Source organism: Sesamum indicum, linkage group LG8 (assembly GCF_026168435.1).
Source record: "Sesamum indicum cultivar Baizhima isolate 11 linkage group LG8, ASM2616843v1, whole genome shotgun sequence".
Taxonomy (NCBI): domain Eukaryota; kingdom Viridiplantae; phylum Streptophyta; class Magnoliopsida; order Lamiales; family Pedaliaceae; genus Sesamum; species Sesamum indicum.
Window position 1 is genome coordinate 10,170,880 of NC_142664.1, and position 15,366 is coordinate 10,186,245.

Consider the following 15,366-nt stretch of genomic DNA (forward strand, 5'->3'; position numbering starts at 1 on the left):
TATTTTCAGATTCAGACACACCTACCACATATATTTCTTTCAAAATTTTCATCCTTTCAAGCTGAATTTCAAAAGATCCTTAGATAAAAATATTATCGAATTTCAATCTCACTAAAAACTTGAGTTGTATATAAAGAAAGGTATACATGATTAATTTTTCATTTTTGAGTATCGATTTTAACTTCATCACTACTTTAGGTTTTTCAATCTTACTAAAAACTTGAGTTGTATATAAAGAATTTTGTAAAGATAAATGGTTGATTACAATACAACAATATGTACAGATTGATGAACTCTCTAATTAATTTTCGTAGATGTTGTCTCTCCTTTTTTTGGCCATTTCTGGAGGAATCTGATGTAAAATATAATTTATTGTATTGCATTCATAGATACCATGAATATATATTTTCGTTCCAAAAATGATTCTTGTCTAATTATTACAATAATATTAAATAAAGACAAACCTAAAAAGAAGAAATTAGTAGGAAGATATTACGAAAAAAAGACAGAACGTCAATTCCAAGGCTTCTGCCACCCTCAATCGAGCTTTGTTATTTGAAACACTCACACAAACACATACAACATTTACTCGCACTCTCTCGCTCAACCACTCACACTTCACATTTGCTCACGCCTTTTCTCCCTCAACACACTCACTGCAAATCACTGTTCAAGTCCATAAAGTACTACGCTCAAGAGCTGTAGGAACGTTACATTTGATTCCTTCGGTATACAAGAAATGGCAGAAAAATCCAGAAATCTAAGATGATTTCTATGTAGGAAAGTCCATTAGTCCTTTTCTCAGGCATTTGATTCTTTTTTTTTTCCTTCTTTAATTCCTTTTTCTGAATCGATTTGTTAATTCATCATCGTGTATAATTTGCCAACATAATTCTTCAAGAACATACACTAAAGATTTTGGCCGGATTATTTCATTCGACCCAAATTCAAGTTCATCTTGTGAAGATTTCGGTGTGCTATCGTCGGATCCCATCTCTTGTGCGCTGCGGGCAAGTTTAATGGAGCCCCAGGTACATATTTAATTATTTTTCTTTTCGTTTCTCCAATTTTTTTTAAATTAATTTTCTTTCCTATCAAAGTTTTAAAATATACTGTAGCGCCCCCTACTCGCTACATCTAATCATTTCTATTTCATCCTTTCTTTAATCAAACCTCATTCTATAAGTAATTCTATTTGAATCAGTAAAATAAATTCTAATTTATCAATATAATATTATATGTCACAAAAGATAATATATACCACCAAAAGTAATATTTACCCTCACTACATGTTCTCGTGTACATAACCTCAAGAAAAATCATACCACAACTTTCAAACACAAATCCCAACAAGAGACCAGAATATTTACAACCTAACAATCAAAAACTTTGGCTTCAGAAGTCACGGCTGACCCACCTAATAAAGACGACGGCACCGCTCAAAGTCAATGTGGCTAGTCAGTGTGACCTATCTCCTGAAAAGTACGTGGCAAGGAATGAATTGCCTACTCAATAAGTATAGCTGATCAGTTTATATATATACATAGGCAACAATTTCACGTACATGCAGTCACATCGACTAACAGTCATTATCAATAGCAACAACAAATATAAGCAGTAATACCTACTCACAATTATAAATCAATCTATGACACAATATTCAACATTATCGTTTATTAGTTAAGGGCCCAACTTACTCTAATTGGTATACATCAGTCAATGGATTCGCCGGCCATCATCACATCCTATACAGCACAGGATACCCGTTGTGTGATATCCCCACACTATTTTACTCCAGCTGTGTAGCAATATAGCACAGGACATCACAACAAACATGGTACCCCCACACCACCCCAGTGTGTAACTAACAAGCACAGGATATTCCCTGCTGCCCCGGAATATCCCGGTACCCTACGCGCCATGGTACCTAGCTTAATTCACATATTTTTCATATCTCAATATCAATACATTTTCATAAACCATTGACTGTGTTTCCAACTAGGTAAGCATCATCTTTTATTTCCATTCACAATCGTCATTCTATTCTTTATAATAATCACTTCCTCAATAACAACTACCAATTAGATTTCATCAACAATCAATTATATGATTATCACATAATCATATCCCGCATATCCCTACATTACCATTACATATCACATAGTAATAATTTCACCAATATGATGGTAATCTAACAAATAATCCACAACTAATTATATAAACAATCAATATACGAGAGCCACGCATAATAATATTAAGCCAAATTCACGTTCGCATCCAAGAAACCAATATACATAATATATACCAGAATACACATATAGATATATATAAATTCAATTAGCTATACTTACCGTAAATCCCCAAAATACTTCGATTCACGAGGGACTGCTCATGTAGCACCCCCTTTGCTACAAGAGCTATATCTTCCCTAAACATCATACTTATAGTAATCCCTATGTTCATATATATAAATTTGCATACGTAATTCCAACATGTCATAGCAAGTATTATCAACCTACAATATTATATATATATATATATATACATATCAAACACCACAAGGTAATTCACCACAAGTAATCCATACAATTATGTTCTCTCTGTACAAACAAAATGTGAGTTGTACTCTAACTGACTAAGAGGAGAAAACTGCATACTGGCCCGACCTGCCTGAGTATAGCGTGTGGACCTATTCTTCAACTGTCAGACACCTCAAAGTCTATTCCTGAAAGAAAATATCAGCAGGGGAATGAGCCTGCCACTCAGTAAGCAAATAACCAGTCCTATCTATATATGCATGTCAACCATAGCCCAAACAAGATAAAGAAACAACACGAATGGAATACAGTCAATTTAATTCCAACATAATCAACATTATTACACCACATGACTATCTCATAATAAGACAACCAACCAAACTCCATTTTTCCTAGTTTGCTTACCAGAAGGTGATATTGTGTTTTTCCCACCAACTCAATCTCACCGTTATATAAATTCAAGTGAACCCCCTTGACAGCCGGCTCATCAATCTCGCACATAGCTGTTTCATTTCGCACATAGCATTTTCTTTTCGCACATAGCATCGCATCAAAGCTCTTTTCATTGCGCACATAGCATTTTCTTTTCGCACATAGCACTTTCTTTTCGCACATAGCATTTTCAACACGTCAAGGGGTATTCACGCCACAATTATATTCAATTTCCACAACTCCCTCATTTCCACATATCACCATTCTTGTAAGCAACTAGTAACGTAAAACAATATATCATTACATTCTCATTCTCAGACACCCACAACACAACATACAACAAACATGATATTTCAACGTATCTTCGCATTCCACGTACACAGTATCGTCAATCAAATCAAATCATTCACCACGCATATATTTTCAGATAAAACAATATCAGCATGAACCACAAAGTCATATAATAGTAATACCACAAATAAAAAGAACATATATAGATAATACTAATTATTTACTTACCTCAACCTCACAACGTTTCTTTCTACTCAATCGCTAATTGTCAGTCCTTTCACCTCACCCCCGTATCCTATAATGAGTTATATCATACACAATTAATATATCGAGAACATCGTAATTTCTGTTAAATATAATACTAAATATTATTCGTATAATTTCTTATAACTCTTTAATATTCCACTTCTATCGACGTACAAATCTTCGTTTTTCCTCTTTATTAACATACCATTTATTAAATATCAATACGTAGAATTGCATATTTAGTTAACAATTCCGATGGAATTATATAAATTGGCTATAGCAATATTCAAATCTAATAAATTTAATAATCTCATCGACCAACGATATCATTTTTATATCCAATTTGGTATTTAATTAGACACTATTTTAAATAGTCAAACTCGTAAAATATTCCGATTAAATGGTACATCGCTCAATATAAACAACATTTAATAAATGGACTAATCAAATAATATTATTATATAAATTAATAAAAATTAAAATAAAAACCTTACCTCCGCCGCGAATTGCCGAAACGGAAATGAAAATTGCAATTTGATAACTTGCAGATTATTCAACTTACATATACATATATATATTTATGTGGGGATGGGGCGGTGGGTGAGGGCCCACCCCCAAACCCTTTTGTCTTTTCTTTTTCTTTTTTCTTTCTTTCTTTCATATATATATAATATTATTAAATAGTATATATTATATATATATATCTAATATTATTATCATTTTATTTATTTGATTAAACTTTTCTCAAAATATCATTTACGTCCTTCCTAATTTTCTTAATTAATATAAATTGCCCCAAAATATTATAACGAACTCCAATTTAATTCATTCAAGTGTTATTATATTCCAATTATGGAGCACAATTCATTTACTAATTAACTAAGTTTCATAATAATTTACCAATTAATCCCCCAATTATATATTATAATTTTTGGGCTGTTACAATTCTCCCATCCTAATAAAAATTTCGTCCTCGAAATTTAACTAACTTACCGTCTCAGACAATAAATATGGGTATTTTTCTCTCATGTCCTCTGCATCATTTCAACAAACTGTTGCATAAAGGGGTTCATTTCTTGTTGTGAGGCATTTCTATTTTAGGATTCTAACCCCAGATGTTCTGATCCTGAATCATGACCCTTCACAGACTCTAATGACTCAGTAGGGCCAGCAGCGTTTTCCCTTGACGCTTCCATCCTATATGAAATGCACACATGTGAGTAGATTGCTAGTATATACACCTTACGTATAATATTACATTTCAACTACTGTCCCAAGGAAATCTAATCCCTGCTCTGATACCACCTAATGTAGCACCCCCTTTGCTACAAGAGCTATATCTTCCCTAAACATCATACTTATAGTAATCCCTATGTTCATATATATAAATTTGCATACGTAATTCCAACATGTCATAGCAAGTATTATCAACCTACAATATTATATATATATATATATACATATCAAACACCACAAGGTAATTCACCACAAGTAATCCATACAATTATGTTCTCTCTGTACAAACAAAATGTGAGTTGTACTCTAACTGACTAAGAGGAGAAAACTGCATACTGGCCCGACCTGCCTGAGTATAGCGTGTGGACCTATTCTTCAACTGTCAGACACCTCAAAGTCTATTCCTGAAAGAAAATATCAGCAGGGGAATGAGCCTGCCACTCAGTAAGCAAATAACCAGTCCTATCTATATATGCATGTCAACCATAGCCCAAACAAGATAAAGAAACAACACGAATGGAATACAGTCAATTTAATTCCAACATAATCAACATTATTACACCACATGACTATCTCATAATAAGACAACCAACCAAACTCCATTTTTCCTAGTTTGCTTACCAGAAGGTGATATTGTGTTTTTCCCACCAACTCAATCTCACCGTTATATAAATTCAAGTGAACCCCCTTGACAGCCGGCTCATCAATCTCGCACATAGCTGTTTCATTTCGCACATAGCATTTTCTTTTCGCACATAGCATCGCATCAAAGCTCTTTTCATTGCGCACATAGCATTTTCTTTTCGCACATAGCACTTTCTTTTCGCACATAGCATTTTCAACACGTCAAGGGGTATTCACGCCACAATTATATTCAATTTCCACAACTCCCTCATTTCCACATATCACCATTCTTGTAAGCAACTAGTAACGTAAAACAATATATCATTACATTCTCATTCTCAGACACCCACAACACAACATACAACAAACATGATATTTCAACGTATCTTCGCATTCCACGTACACAGTATCGTCAATCAAATCAAATCATTCACCACGCATATATTTTCAGATAAAACAATATCAGCATGAACCACAAAGTCATATAATAGTAATACCACAAATAAAAAGAACATATATAGATAATACTAATTATTTACTTACCTCAACCTCACAACGTTTCTTTCTACTCAATCGCTAATTGTCAGTCCTTTCACCTCACCCCCGTATCCTATAATGAGTTATATCATACACAATTAATATATCGAGAACATCGTAATTTCTGTTAAATATAATACTAAATATTATTCGTATAATTTCTTATAACTCTTTAATATTCCACTTCTATCGACGTACAAATCTTCGTTTTTCCTCTTTATTAACATACCATTTATTAAATATCAATACGTAGAATTGCATATTTAGTTAACAATTCCGATGGAATTATATAAATTGGCTATAGCAATATTCAAATCTAATAAATTTAATAATCTCATCGACCAACGATATCATTTTTATATCCAATTTGGTATTTAATTAGACACTATTTTAAATAGTCAAACTCGTAAAATATTCCGATTAAATGGTACATCGCTCAATATAAACAACATTTAATAAATGGACTAATCAAATAATATTATTATATAAATTAATAAAAATTAAAATAAAAACCTTACCTCCGCCGCGAATTGCCGAAACGGAAATGAAAATTGCAATTTGATAACTTGCAGATTATTCAACTTACATATACATATATATATTTATGTGGGGATGGGGCGGTGGGTGAGGGCCCACCCCCAAACCCTTTTGTCTTTTCTTTTTCTTTTTTCTTTCTTTCTTTCATATATATATAATATTATTAAATAGTATATATTATATATATATATCTAATATTATTATCATTTTATTTATTTGATTAAACTTTTCTCAAAATATCATTTACGTCCTTCCTAATTTTCTTAATTAATATAAATTGCCCCAAAATATTATAACGAACTCCAATTTAATTCATTCAAGTGTTATTATATTCCAATTATGGAGCACAATTCATTTACTAATTAACTAAGTTTCATAATAATTTACCAATTAATCCCCCAATTATATATTATAATTTTTGGGCTGTTACAATTCTCCCATCCTAATAAAAATTTCGTCCTCGAAATTTAACTAACTTACCGTCTCAGACAATAAATATGGGTATTTTTCTCTCATGTCCTCTGCATCATTTCAACAAACTGTTGCATAAAGGGGTTCATTTCTTGTTGTGAGGCATTTCTATTTTAGGATTCTAACCCCAGATGTTCTGATCCTGAATCATGACCCTTCACAGACTCTAATGACTCAGTAGGGCCAGCAGCGTTTTCCCTTGACGCTTCCATCCTATATGAAATGCACACATGTGAGTAGATTGCTAGTATATACACCTTACGTATAATATTACATTTCAACTACTGTCCCAAGGAAATCTAATCCCTGCTCTGATACCACCTAATGTAGCACCCCCTTTGCTACAAGAGCTATATCTTCCCTAAACATCATACTTATAGTAATCCCTATGTTCATATATATAAATTTGCATACGTAATTCCAACATGTCATAGCAAGTATTATCAACCTACAATATTATATATATATATATATACATATCAAACACCACAAGGTAATTCACCACAAGTAATCCATACAATTATGTTCTCTCTGTACAAACAAAATGTGAGTTGTACTCTAACTGACTAAGAGGAGAAAACTGCATACTGGCCCGACCTGCCTGAGTATAGCGTGTGGACCTATTCTTCAACTGTCAGACACCTCAAAGTCTATTCCTGAAAGAAAATATCAGCAGGGGAATGAGCCTGCCACTCAGTAAGCAAATAACCAGTCCTATCTATATATGCATGTCAACCATAGCCCAAACAAGATAAAGAAACAACACGAATGGAATACAGTCAATTTAATTCCAACATAATCAACATTATTACACCACATGACTATCTCATAATAAGACAACCAACCAAACTCCATTTTTCCTAGTTTGCTTACCAGAAGGTGATATTGTGTTTTTCCCACCAACTCAATCTCACCGTTATATAAATTCAAGTGAACCCCCTTGACAGCCGGCTCATCAATCTCGCACATAGCTGTTTCATTTCGCACATAGCATTTTCTTTTCGCACATAGCATCGCATCAAAGCTCTTTTCATTGCGCACATAGCATTTTCTTTTCGCACATAGCACTTTCTTTTCGCACATAGCATTTTCAACACGTCAAGGGGTATTCACGCCACAATTATATTCAATTTCCACAACTCCCTCATTTCCACATATCACCATTCTTGTAAGCAACTAGTAACGTAAAACAATATATCATTACATTCTCATTCTCAGACACCCACAACACAACATACAACAAACATGATATTTCAACGTATCTTCGCATTCCACGTACACAGTATCGTCAATCAAATCAAATCATTCACCACGCATATATTTTCAGATAAAACAATATCAGCATGAACCACAAAGTCATATAATAGTAATACCACAAATAAAAAGAACATATATAGATAATACTAATTATTTACTTACCTCAACCTCACAACGTTTCTTTCTACTCAATCGCTAATTGTCAGTCCTTTCACCTCACCCCCGTATCCTATAATGAGTTATATCATACACAATTAATATATCGAGAACATCGTAATTTCTGTTAAATATAATACTAAATATTATTCGTATAATTTCTTATAACTCTTTAATATTCCACTTCTATCGACGTACAAATCTTCGTTTTTCCTCTTTATTAACATACCATTTATTAAATATCAATACGTAGAATTGCATATTTAGTTAACAATTCCGATGGAATTATATAAATTGGCTATAGCAATATTCAAATCTAATAAATTTAATAATCTCATCGACCAACGATATCATTTTTATATCCAATTTGGTATTTAATTAGACACTATTTTAAATAGTCAAACTCGTAAAATATTCCGATTAAATGGTACATCGCTCAATATAAACAACATTTAATAAATGGACTAATCAAATAATATTATTATATAAATTAATAAAAATTAAAATAAAAACCTTACCTCCGCCGCGAATTGCCGAAACGGAAATGAAAATTGCAATTTGATAACTTGCAGATTATTCAACTTACATATACATATATATATTTATGTGGGGATGGGGCGGTGGGTGAGGGCCCACCCCCAAACCCTTTTGTCTTTTCTTTTTCTTTTTTCTTTCTTTCTTTCATATATATATAATATTATTAAATAGTATATATTATATATATATATCTAATATTATTATCATTTTATTTATTTGATTAAACTTTTCTCAAAATATCATTTACGTCCTTCCTAATTTTCTTAATTAATATAAATTGCCCCAAAATATTATAACGAACTCCAATTTAATTCATTCAAGTGTTATTATATTCCAATTATGGAGCACAATTCATTTACTAATTAACTAAGTTTCATAATAATTTACCAATTAATCCCCCAATTATATATTATAATTTTTGGGCTGTTACAATTCTCCCATCCTAATAAAAATTTCGTCCTCGAAATTTAACTAACTTACCGTCTCAGACAATAAATATGGGTATTTTTCTCTCATGTCCTCTGCATCATTTCAACAAACTGTTGCATAAAGGGGTTCATTTCTTGTTGTGAGGCATTTCTATTTTAGGATTCTAACCCCAGATGTTCTGATCCTGAATCATGACCCTTCACAGACTCTAATGACTCAGTAGGGCCAGCAGCGTTTTCCCTTGACGCTTCCATCCTATATGAAATGCACACATGTGAGTAGATTGCTAGTATATACACCTTACGTATAATATTACATTTCAACTACTGTCCCAAGGAAATCTAATCCCTGCTCTGATACCACCTAATGTAGCACCCCCTTTGCTACAAGAGCTATATCTTCCCTAAACATCATACTTATAGTAATCCCTATGTTCATATATATAAATTTGCATACGTAATTCCAACATGTCATAGCAAGTATTATCAACCTACAATATTATATATATATATATATACATATCAAACACCACAAGGTAATTCACCACAAGTAATCCATACAATTATGTTCTCTCTGTACAAACAAAATGTGAGTTGTACTCTAACTGACTAAGAGGAGAAAACTGCATACTGGCCCGACCTGCCTGAGTATAGCGTGTGGACCTATTCTTCAACTGTCAGACACCTCAAAGTCTATTCCTGAAAGAAAATATCAGCAGGGGAATGAGCCTGCCACTCAGTAAGCAAATAACCAGTCCTATCTATATATGCATGTCAACCATAGCCCAAACAAGATAAAGAAACAACACGAATGGAATACAGTCAATTTAATTCCAACATAATCAACATTATTACACCACATGACTATCTCATAATAAGACAACCAACCAAACTCCATTTTTCCTAGTTTGCTTACCAGAAGGTGATATTGTGTTTTTCCCACCAACTCAATCTCACCGTTATATAAATTCAAGTGAACCCCCTTGACAGCCGGCTCATCAATCTCGCACATAGCTGTTTCATTTCGCACATAGCATTTTCTTTTCGCACATAGCATCGCATCAAAGCTCTTTTCATTGCGCACATAGCATTTTCTTTTCGCACATAGCACTTTCTTTTCGCACATAGCATTTTCAACACGTCAAGGGGTATTCACGCCACAATTATATTCAATTTCCACAACTCCCTCATTTCCACATATCACCATTCTTGTAAGCAACTAGTAACGTAAAACAATATATCATTACATTCTCATTCTCAGACACCCACAACACAACATACAACAAACATGATATTTCAACGTATCTTCGCATTCCACGTACACAGTATCGTCAATCAAATCAAATCATTCACCACGCATATATTTTCAGATAAAACAATATCAGCATGAACCACAAAGTCATATAATAGTAATACCACAAATAAAAAGAACATATATAGATAATACTAATTATTTACTTACCTCAACCTCACAACGTTTCTTTCTACTCAATCGCTAATTGTCAGTCCTTTCACCTCACCCCCGTATCCTATAATGAGTTATATCATACACAATTAATATATCGAGAACATCGTAATTTCTGTTAAATATAATACTAAATATTATTCGTATAATTTCTTATAACTCTTTAATATTCCACTTCTATCGACGTACAAATCTTCGTTTTTCCTCTTTATTAACATACCATTTATTAAATATCAATACGTAGAATTGCATATTTAGTTAACAATTCCGATGGAATTATATAAATTGGCTATAGCAATATTCAAATCTAATAAATTTAATAATCTCATCGACCAACGATATCATTTTTATATCCAATTTGGTATTTAATTAGACACTATTTTAAATAGTCAAACTCGTAAAATATTCCGATTAAATGGTACATCGCTCAATATAAACAACATTTAATAAATGGACTAATCAAATAATATTATTATATAAATTAATAAAAATTAAAATAAAAACCTTACCTCCGCCGCGAATTGCCGAAACGGAAATGAAAATTGCAATTTGATAACTTGCAGATTATTCAACTTACATATACATATATATATTTATGTGGGGATGGGGCGGTGGGTGAGGGCCCACCCCCAAACCCTTTTGTCTTTTCTTTTTCTTTTTTCTTTCTTTCTTTCATATATATATAATATTATTAAATAGTATATATTATATATATATCTAATATTATTATCATTTTATTTATTTGATTAAACTTTTCTCAAAATATCATTTACGTCCTTCCTAATTTTCTTAATTAATATAAATTGCCCCAAAATATTATAACGAACTCCAATTTAATTCATTCAAGTGTTATTATATTCCAATTATGGAGCACAATTCATTTACTAATTAACTAAGTTTCATAATAATTTACCAATTAATCCCCCAATTATATATTATAATTTTTGGGCTGTTACAATTTTCCCATCCTAATAAAAATTTCGTCCTCGAAATTTAACTAACTTACCGTCTCAGACAATAAATATGGGTATTTTTCTCTCATGTCCTCTGCATCATTTCAACAAACTGTTGCATAAAGGGGTTCATTTCTTGTTGTGAGGCATTTCTATTTTAGGATTCTAACCCCAGATGTTCTGATCCTGAATCATGACCCTTCACAGACTCTAAAGACTCAGTAGGGCCAGCAGCGTTTTCCCTTGACGCTTCCATCCTATATGAAATGCACACATGTGAGTAGATTGCTAGTATATACACCTTACGTATAATATTACATTTCAACTACTGTCCCAAGGAAATCTAATCCCTGCTCTGATACCACCTAATGTAGCACCCCCTTTGCTACAAGAGCTATATCTTCCCTAAACATCATACTTATAGTAATCCCTATGTTCATATATATAAATTTGCATACGTAATTCCAACATGTCATAGCAAGTATTATCAACCTACAATATTATATATATATATATATATACATATCAAACACCACAAGGTAATTCACCACAAGTAATCCATACAATTATGTTCTCTCTGTACAAACAAAATGTGAGTTGTACTCTAACTGACTAAGAGGAGAAAACTGCATACTGGCCCGACCTGCCTGAGTATAGCGTGTGGACCTATTCTTCAACTGTCAGACACCTCAAAGTCTATTCCTGAAAGAAAATATCAGCAGGGGAATGAGCCTGCCACTCAGTAAGCAAATAACCAGTCCTATCTATATATGCATGTCAACCATAGCCCAAACAAGATAAAGAAACAACACGAATGGAATACAGTCAATTTAATTCCAACATAATCAACATTATTACACCACATGACTATCTCATAATAAGACAACCAACCAAACTCCATTTTTCCTAGTTTGCTTACCAGAAGGTGATATTGTGTTTTTCCCACCAACTCAATCTCACCGTTATATAAATTCAAGTGAACCCCCTTGACAGCCGGCTCATCAATCTCGCACATAGCTGTTTCATTTCGCACATAGCATTTTCTTTTCGCACATAGCATCGCATCAAAGCTCTTTTCATTGCGCACATAGCATTTTCTTTTCGCACATAGCACTTTCTTTTCGCACATAGCATTTTCAACACGTCAAGGGGTATTCACGCCACAATTATATTCAATTTCCACAACTCCCTCATTTCCACATATCACCATTCTTGTAAGCAACTAGTAACGTAAAACAATATATCATTACATTCTCATTCTCAGACACCCACAACACAACATACAACAAACATGATATTTCAACGTATCTTCGCATTCCACGTACACAGTATCGTCAATCAAATCAAATCATTCACCACGCATATATTTTCAGATAAAACAATATCAGCATGAACCACAAAGTCATATAATAGTAATACCACAAATAAAAAGAACATATATAGATAATACTAATTATTTACTTACCTCAACCTCACAACGTTTCTTTCTACTCAATCGCTAATTGTCAGTCCTTTCACCTCACCCCCGTATCCTATAATGAGTTATATCATACACAATTAATATATCGAGAACATCGTAATTTCTGTTAAATATAATACTAAATATTATTCGTATAATTTCTTATAACTCTTTAATATTCCACTTCTATCGACGTACAAATCTTCGTTTTTCCTCTTTATTAACATACCATTTATTAAATATCAATACGTAGAATTGCATATTTAGTTAACAATTCCGATGGAATTATATAAATTGGCTATAGCAATATTCAAATCTAATAAATTTAATAATCTCATCGACCAACGATATCATTTTTATATCCAATTTGGTATTTAATTAGACACTATTTTAAATAGTCAAACTCGTAAAATATTCCGATTAAATGGTACATCGCTCAATATAAACAACATTTAATAAATGGACTAATCAAATAATATTATTATATAAATTAATAAAAATTAAAATAAAAACCTTACCTCCGCCGCGAATTGCCGAAACGGAAATGAAAATTGCAATTTGATAACTTGCAGATTATTCAACTTACATATACATATATATATTTATGTGGGGATGGGGCGGTGGGTGAGGGCCCACCCCCAAACCCTTTTGTCTTTTCTTTTTCTTTTTTCTTTCTTTCTTTCATATATATATAATATTATTAAATAGTATATATTATATATATATATCTAATATTATTATCATTTTATTTATTTGATTAAACTTTTCTCAAAATATCATTTACGTCCTTCCTAATTTTCTTAATTAATATAAATTGCCCCAAAATATTATAACGAACTCCAATTTAATTCATTCAAGTGTTATTATATTCCAATTATGGAGCACAATTCATTTACTAATTAACTAAGTTTCATAATAATTTACCAATTAATCCCCCAATTATATATTATAATTTTTGGGCTGTTACAGCTCAACCCTCTACCTTGTCGTCACATCCTATAATAAATTATAATACGTATAATCAATATATTTAATTTACCAAATAATTCATAAGAATTCACTTAATCAAACCCCTTATGTATTTATAACTATCATTTTTAATAACATTCGTAAATTATATTATCATTGAAACCTCATTTTCCTCTTTAATAACATAATATTTCTAAAATATAACTTGCGAAGTATTTCTATGAATTTCCTGTCAATTTACCGTTGCTATACAATTTAATTAAGCAACAATACATAGAATTACATATTTGGTTAACCATTCCGATGGAATTGTATAAACTAACTATAAGGATAATTGAATCTAACAAATCAAATAATTTAATTGCCCAACTATATCATTTTTATAGCAATTGTGATATTTAATACGACACTAATTTAAATAGCCAAAATTATAAAATACTCCGATTAAATAGTTCACCGCTTAATATAATCAACATTTAATAAATAGACTAATTAAATAATATAATTATATAAATTATTAAACATTAAAATCTAAAATCCCGTACCTCTGTTTCCACAATGTGTGTACGTGGGTGTGTGTGTGTTTGGAATATGTGCTTGGTTGTATAAAATGTGTATGTGTTTTATTTTATAATGAGAAAGAACAAAAAGCCCACCGCCTCACACTCACAACTCTCTCTCTCTCTCTTCACTTTATATATATATATATATTATTATTATATACATAATAATATTATTATTATTTTATTTATTTAATTAAACTTTTCTCAAAATACCCATTACATCCTTTTAAATTTCTTAATTACTATAATTTGCCCCCAAATATTATAACGAACTCCAATTTAATCCGTTCAAGTTTTATTATATCCCAAATTCAATCTATAATTTTATTTACTAATTACATCTAAATTTCTAATAATTACCAATTATTCTCCCAATTACATAAAAAATTCTACGGACGTCACAATTCTCCCCTCCTAATAAAAATTTCGTCCCCGAAATTTAAGTAACTTACCCGCTCAATGGAATAAATAGGGATATTTCTCTTTCATATGCTCCTCAACCTCCCAAGTCGCCTCCCTTGGGGAATGATGACTCCATCTCACTTTTACCATCGGTATATCTTTATTTCTTAATTTCCTTACATTTCTATCCAAGATCTCTGCAGGCTCCTCCACATATGTTAACTTCTCAGAAATCTCTATCTCTGGCTCATGAATAATGTGACTAG

At 31.9% G+C, this 15,366-nt stretch overlaps 1 long non-coding RNA gene across 7 annotated transcripts; it reads right to left on the reverse strand.

Moving 5' to 3' along the window:
• Positions 1-1,189: 1,189 nt before the first annotated feature.
• Positions 1,190-14,104, reverse strand: LOC148787191 (uncharacterized). 7 transcript variants are annotated; one of them, XR_016066853.1, is made up of 15 exons: positions 13,685-14,104; positions 13,173-13,239; positions 11,761-12,409; positions 10,752-10,818; positions 9,930-9,988; positions 8,843-9,545; positions 8,331-8,397; positions 7,509-7,567; positions 6,422-7,124; positions 5,910-5,976; positions 5,088-5,146; positions 4,500-4,703; positions 3,489-3,555; positions 2,667-2,725; positions 1,190-1,475 (listed from the first exon to the last, which is right to left on the reverse strand). It is a non-coding gene; the product is annotated as an uncharacterized LOC148787191 (long non-coding RNA). The 7 variants fall into 7 exon arrangements; XR_016066856.1 differs by lacking the exon at positions 1,190-1,475 and having other exon boundaries at positions 2,496-2,725; positions 9,342-9,545; XR_016066855.1 differs by lacking the exon at positions 1,190-1,475 and having other exon boundaries at positions 2,496-2,725; positions 6,921-7,124.
• Positions 14,105-15,366: the final 1,262 nt, after the last annotated feature.